A 7764-nucleotide genomic window follows, 5' to 3' on the forward strand; every position below is an offset into this window, starting at 1 on the left:
TGTCTAATGTAGACTAGACTTGAATAAGCTAAAAATAACACCACTAGCATGTCTAATGTAGACTAGAATAACCTAAAAACATCACCACTAGCATGTCTAACGTAGACTAGAATAACCTAAAAATACCACCACTAGCATGTCTAATGTAGACTAGAATAACCTAAAAATACCACCACTAGCATGTCTAATGTAGACTAGAATAACCTAAAAATATCACCAGAACTAAAATGTGAAATCTGAACCTAACTGAAGAACAGGAAATCAAAAATCCTTAGAAATAACTTTATTATTTTTTTGTAAAATTATTTAAAACGCAATATATTCATTTACAAAAAGCCCTCTTCAAATAAAGAAACAACACCCGAAAGTTTAACATTGAGAAGAAAAAAAAATGTCTATGTGTCAAAGCAATGTTGTATTTACAATGAAATACTGCATGAAATAATGCTTTTGTTTTGCCTGATTGATTTAAGTGCAGATGCAACTGTTGTGTCTTTTTTATTCCTAACTTAAAAAAAAAATTAAAAAAAATATTTTAACCAAAAGTCGTTTTTATCAAGGTGGTTCTTAAAGAGGCATTCTGGGATTCAAACAACAAGAAAGGTCAACTGGTTATATATCATTCATGTAAATGTCCTAAAATGGACATCCTAAATCCCAGATTCCCCCTTTTTGATGTGTGGTGACGGGAATTAAAATATAAACAATTGTTTTGATGTAAATAGATACAATTAAAACCTTAAAAACAAACAAAATTTTAAAAAACAAAGTCTCCTAGTCTCCTAACATTGCAGACCTCATAAATTCACATTGTACAGAAACAATAATCCTAGTCTTTCATTTGTAAAATATATATTGCATTAGAAAGATTTGGAACATGGTGGTCTTCCTATACGTATGTTTGTGACCCAGTGCAAATAAAACAGTTTTTCATCGAAATAATTCAATAAAAATCGACACAAATAAAACAAACAACATGAAATAAGAAATACTGTATAAAACAAAAATGGCAATAACAAAAAATGAAAAAGTTTATCATTGTAAATGTTCTGCCTGTCTGGACAGTAAGTAAAAGAGCTCAGTAGTCTTTAGTGTTCTGTAGTGGTCTATTGTAGTCTTTAGTGTTCTGTAGTGGTCTGCAGTGGTCTGTTGTAGTCTTTAGTGTTCTGTAGTGGTCTGTAGTGGTCTGTTGTAGTCTTTAGTGTTCTGTAGTGGTCTGCAGTGGTCTGTTGTAGTCTTTAGTGTTCTGTAGTGGTCTGCAGTGGTCTGTTGTAGTCTTTAGTGTTCTGTAGTGGTCTGTAGTGGTCTGTTGTAGTCTTTAGTGTTCTGTAGTGGTCTGTAGTGGTCTGCAGTGGTCTGTAGTGGTCTGTAGTGGTCTGTTGTAGTCTTTAGTGTTCTGTAGTGGTCTGTTGTAGTCTTTAGTGTTCTGTAGTGGTCTGTAGTGGTCTGTTGTAGTCTTTAGTGCTCTGTAGTGGTCTGCAGTGGTCTGTTGTAGTCTTTAGTGTTCTGTAGTGGTCTGCAGTGGTCTGTTGTAGTCTTTAGTGTTCTGTAGTGGTCTGCAGTGGTCTGTTGTAGTCTTTAGTGTTCTGTAGTGGTCTGCAGTGGTCTGTTGTAGTCTTTAGTGTTCTGTAGTGGTCTGCAGTGGTCTGTTGTAGTCTTTAGTGTTCTGTAGTGGTCTGCAGTGGTCTGTTGTAGTCTTTAGTGTTCTGTAGTGGTCTGCAGTGGTCTGTTGTAGTCTTTAGTGTTCTGTAGTGGTCTGCAGTGGTCTGTTGTAGTCTTTAGTGTTCTGTAGTGGTCTGCAGTGGTCTGTTGTAGTCTTTAGTGTTCTGTAGTGTTCTGTAGTGGTCTGCAGTGGTCTGTTGTAGACCATAATGCATTGTAGTAAGTAAAGGTCAACTGCAGACCAGGGTCAAGTACACCAATCCAATGCTTTCAAAAATGTATTTTCTTTTGACATTTTCTTTTTTAGGTGTACTTGCCTTAATTTAGTGTTTGCACTTCTGTGGCCTATTCCATAGTGCAAATTACACCAAGTCCCACTCCAGTATTACAGTATGTTTAACATACTGTATTTGACCAACAGGTCTTGTAGGCTGCCCTAAGACCATACTAGACTTTGGCACACAGCCATTGACTAACAGGAGTCAGGAAGGTGTCTACCCAGTAATACAGGTACCGTAGTAGACAGCACTACTAGCATCAGCGAGAGCAGAGATGAGAGGACTACTCTGGCTCTCCTCACAGATCCTCCCTAGTGGTTTAGAGAGGGGTGCGTTGGTATACCCCTCCAGAGCTTTCGACACAGGGACACTACCATACCCCTCCATGGATTTAGAAACGGGAACGAGGTTACTCCCATACCCCTCCATACGAGTCCGGTTAGCACTGAGGTACTGGTCAAACTCATTGCGGTCCACTTCTGTCCAGAACTCAACTGACGTCAGGCCTACGTGGTTGGACCCAGCCTGATCTATGGAGTCCAGGGCCTGAGGTTTAGGGTTGGAGGTGGGGACCAGCGAGGAAGAGGAGGACTCGGGAGGGGGAGAGAGCTGCCCCAGGTGAGAGGCCTGGGGGGTGTCTGGTCCAGCGTTATTGTACAGGTAACTATAGTAACCAGAGGACACAGAGGAACTACTGGTGGACTGGAGGGGATTGACTGGCTCAGACAGGCTTATAGAGGAGCCCTGGGGGTAAGAGTAAGGACTGGGAGAGTTCGTAGGCTCGGGAACCTGGGTGAGGCCTTTCTCCTGGGGAGGACGACAGAGCAGGGAGCCCCTCTGGCTCTGGTTAAGATGGTGATTATGACCCCTTTGCCCCTGACCCTGACTATGACCCTGACTATGACCCTGACTTTGCCCCTGACTATGACCCTGACTATGACCCTGACTATGACCCTGACTTTGCCCCTGACCCTGACTATGCCCCTGACCCTGACTTTGCCCCTGACTATGACCCTGACCTTGACCCTGACTATGACCCTGACTTCGCCCCTGACCCTGACTATGACCCTGACTATGCCCCTGACCCTGACCCTGACTATGCCCCTGACCCTGACTATGACCCTGGCCCTGACTATGACCCTGACCCTGACCATGACCCTGACCCTGACCCTGACTATGCCCCTGACCCTGACTATGACCCTGACTGTGGCTGTGAGGATGGCTATGGGCGTCATGGTGATGGCTGTTATAGTGGTGGTGATGGGGGTAGTTACTCCAGGTTCCATGTAGCTCCACGTCCTCTTGCATGTGAGGGGGAAAGAACACCCCTCCGTCCCCACCCCCCTCCTCCATCAAATCCAGAGGGGACATCTCCGGTGTGGGCAGTCCGTAGCTCAGTGTGTCCCCAGTGTGGAGGTCCCTGAAGTGGCCTAGTGGAGGCAGAAGGTGGTGGTGTGGATGAGGATGTCCATAACCGTTCAGAGGGTGTCCGTAGCCCTCCCCTACCCAGGAACCCCTGACCCTCCCTGGGCTAGGCTGTGGAGCAGTAGCCCCGGTTCCACCCGTTTGAGCTTTTTGGCCTGTTTCTTGCGACGGGGGCGGTACTTATAGTTGGGGTGGTCCGTCAGGTGCTGGAGGCGGAGTCTCTCGGCCTCCTCAACGAAGGGACGCTTGTCCAGAGTAGTCAGGGCCTTCCACGACTGACCTAAAGATAATAACACACACATATACATATATATATATATATATACATTGTTGTCAACAATACAATTATTACCAGTGGTAGCACAATCATAATCATAATCATTATCAACATTACCAACGTAATCAACATGATTGGCATCATACATTTAGCTAATATCAGTTGTGTACATCCAACCATAAACTGGGTGGTTCAAGCCCTGAATGCTGATTGGCTGACAGCTGTGGTATATCAGACCGTATACCACGGGTATGACAAAAACATGTATTTTTACTGCTCTAAGTACGTTAGTAACCAGTTTATAATAGCAATAAGGCACCTCGGGGGGTTTGTGGTATATGGCCAATATACAGGCACTCCGCTTTGCGTCGCACATAAGAACAGCCCTTAGCCGTGGTATATTGGCCATATACCACATCCCCCTCGTGTATAAATTGCATAAACATAATCTGTGCAGCTCTAAAACTTATTCTGGGTTGAGTATTTCTTTTATAATTATTTTTAAATATTGTAGATACTAAGTGATGCTGTTGTTGATAAAAGCCAAACTTAACTCAAAAAATCTACTTATTTACTCTCAGGGAAAAACTATGCGTATTTTTTAATCAGTACTGCGCATATTGAGCAATGAACCCATTTTACATGTGGTTTTGGCTTGAGCAAGATGTAGTACCAACAGTAACTAAAGTCCTACCAACAATTAGAGTTGATTTTCACTGATTCATTGTGGTTTGTGGACATTCACAACCCCATAAACCGTCCTAAGAACACCACAGAAAAACATGCTTTAATATTTCACACAGTCATGAGTCTAAAAAACATCCTGAATACTGTGTGTGTGTGTGTGTGTGTGTGTGTGTGTGTGTGTGTGTGTGTGTGTGTGTGTGTGTGTGTGTGTGTGTGTGTGTGTGTGTGTGCGTGCATGTGTGTGTCATATCTTACCCAGCATCTTGCTGAGGACAGCATTGTGGAGGTCTGGGTTCTGAACGGCCAGTCGTTTCCTCTCGTCTTTAGCCCAAACCATGAAGGCGTTCATAGGCCGACGGATCCTCGACTCACCCCCTGCTTTCCCCTCAACGCTGCCCAGGGAAGGTGCTTCTGGGTGGGTCGAGTCAGGGCTTCCTGCCCCTGTCCCTGGTTCAGCTCCGGCCCCTATCCTGGCCTCTGTGCGGCCCCCAGCAGAGCCACGATCTCCAGATCCTCCATAAAGGGGGGTCTGGTCGAAGGGTCCTAGCCCACGATCAGAGCCTGGGCTGGGGGAAGAGACCCATGGATGCCCCCCGGCTCCGTCCCGGCCTGGTGGAGAACTGGCCTCACGACAGTAACTAGCCTCAGATATATTCATTCCAGCTTAAACAAACTCCTGTTTAGTAGTTGTTGTTGTTGTTGTTGTTGTTGTGTTAACTTCTGTCTGTGTTCTTTTGTGTTTCTCGACACAGAAAACGAGGAAAAGGCTAAAGGTTTTAAAAAGCAACAGTGTTCAGAGAAACTGAAAGAGACGGAGGTAAGACAAGCAGAATGCCCAAAGCAAAGCATTGACCTCTGAAGGGTGTGGGACGGTTCAGTAGAAACCGAGAAGTCCTAAAGGTTCCGCGACTCTTTCTCTCCTTTTCTCTCTCTTTCTCTCCTTCTCTCTCTCTTTCTCTCTCCTTCTCTCTCTCTTTCTCTCTCCTTCTCTCTCTCTTTCTCTCTCCTTCTCTCTCTCTTTCTCTCTCTTTCTCTCTCGGTTTTCCAGAACCTCTTGTAAAAGAGCGTGGTGTGTGTGTTTCTCCTCTGCTATCCTCCAGGACTGGACAGTTTGAAAGTTGTGGTGAGGCTTGATAAACCCGTGGTGTAAATATATACCCAGCCTAAACCAATCAGACGCCAGGGAGACTAGCAAGGCGAGCGGGAGGGGTCGGCAGTGGGAGAGTCCCCCCCCCCCCCTTGTCCTATCCGCTCAGCGCTCACACAGAGAGATGTAATCTGAGAGGGCCATTGTTTCTGCTCACTCACACACACACACACACACACACACACACACACACACACACACACACACACACACACACACACACACACACAGCTTTCCCCAGCCACGCTGTGTGTCTCTGTCTCTCCCTACCTTCCTCTGCCTCCCGCCTCCTTCACCCAGAGTCCCTATCCAACCCCTCTGTCCCCCGCCCCCCCTCCCCTCTCCTCCCATCATCTGAGGCTGTGGCTGTGGTGAAAGGAGACCACACTCAAAGCCTTGCTCGTTAGCGGTGCAGCTCTCTCCCTCTCTCTCTCTCTCTTAGACTTTCTTTTAGAGGCAGAAAACAGAGAAGAGAGCTGCACAGAGAAATACTCTAAAACACACAAGATAGGGCACTAGCACCCAAAAGTAGTCACAAACACTCGAATCCCTCAACATGGTCTCATTAGAACAAGTCAAAACTGTGACGTGTAACCCGTTGATGCCGAATTTGACATATTTCGCCCCCACCAATTAAAAAAAAAACATTAGAACAAGAGAACAATCTGATCGAAAATAATTCAACAACTTAACACACAGACGTGTTGCAGCAACAAACAAAGGCATGCGATATGTTGAACCATCACAGAACGATTGTTGACAAATGTAAAAGAGAGGGAAAGGGATAATCCTGGATGTTTTCCTCCTGGATTTATCCCCAGGAGGTAAAGGGCAAACATAACGGAGAACACTATAACATGTTATACACGGTAAGATGGGAACTCTTTCTCCGAGGACATGGCCGGTAAAATAATAATAAATAAAATGTTTCTTAGAGCTTGGTGAGAGTGTGGTTGTCCTATGGTTATTTTACAACCTTTCCACAACCTTCCCACAACTTTCTAGGATTGGTGCAGGATAGTTGCTAGGTTTTGGAACATCCTCAGCACATTTTAAGGAATTTCACAACAAACTAAAAAAAAGACGTTATTTTTGGGGGTTATTTCATTACTTTAACGGAAAGTTGCCTAACAGGTCATGGTTATATTTAATTAAAATGTTTGGTCATGTTGTAGGAAAGTTCTCCAATTGGTTTGAATTTTCTCAAATAGTTCAGAGAACATAAAGAAGGAACCTTCTTCTGTGGCAATTTCCGTACTTCAGCGTAACTTTTCCAACAGGTTTCCTCATGATTCTATTTAAAGTTCCTAAATTGTCCCGAGAACATTAAGAAAACGTTCCATTAAAAAAAAACACCCCAAAAATGTTTGTAATGTACAGTTTAACAGTCTAAGAATGTTATGTTATTTAAAAACATATTAATATACAATTTAGCTTAACAACATTCTAGTAACTATCTGTAGATATGATTTGGGATTATCCAAATCAAGTGAAACACAAATTGAATTTACAGTGACAAGCAAAATAATGTGAACCCTTCGGAATTACTTAATTTCATATCATCCAAACCAACCTGCCCTCCAAATACACCTCTGCTGTCTTCAACCAGGATCTCAGAGATCACTGCCTCATTGCTTGCGTACTTAATGGGTCTACGGTCAAATTACCACCCCTCATCACTGTCAAACGCTCCCGAAAACACTTCAGCGAGCAGGCCTTTCTAATTGACCTGGCCGGAGTATCCTGGAAGGATATTGACCTCATTCCGTCAGTAGAAGATGCCTGGTTATTCTATAAAAGTGCTCACCATCTTAAATAAGCATGCCCCATTCCAAAAATTTTGAAAATCAGGAATAGAATTTACTCCAGACTTGACTGCCCTTGACCAGCACAAAAACATCCTGTGGTGTACGGGATTAGCATCGCATAGCCCCCGCAATATGCAACTTTTCAGGGAAATTAGGAACCAATATACACAGGCAGTTAGGAAAGCAAAGGCTAGCTTTTTCAAACAGAAATTTGCATCCTGCAGCACAAACTCCAAAAGGTTCTGAGACACTGTGAAGTTCATGGAGAATAAGAACACCTCCTCTCAGCTGCCCACTGCACTGAGGATAGGAAACACTGTCACCACTGATAAATCCATTATAATTGAGAATTTCAATAAGCATTTTTCTACAACTGGCCATGCTTTCCACCTGGCCATCCCTACCCTGGTCAACAGCCCTGCACCCTCCACAGCAACTCGCTCAAGCCTCCCCCATTTCTCCTTCACCCAAATCCAGATA

At 44.2% G+C, this 7764-nt stretch overlaps 1 pseudogene; it reads right to left on the reverse strand.

Annotated features, from left to right (window-relative positions):
- Positions 1-494: 494 nt before the first annotated feature.
- LOC109884085 (hornerin-like) lies at positions 495-5456 on the reverse strand (annotated as a pseudogene).
- Positions 5457-7764: the final 2308 nt, after the last annotated feature.

The sequence above is a fragment of the Oncorhynchus kisutch genome, linkage group LG17, assembly GCF_002021735.2.
Source record: "Oncorhynchus kisutch isolate 150728-3 linkage group LG17, Okis_V2, whole genome shotgun sequence".
In the NCBI taxonomy this organism is placed as follows: Eukaryota; Metazoa; Chordata; class Actinopteri; order Salmoniformes; family Salmonidae; genus Oncorhynchus; species Oncorhynchus kisutch.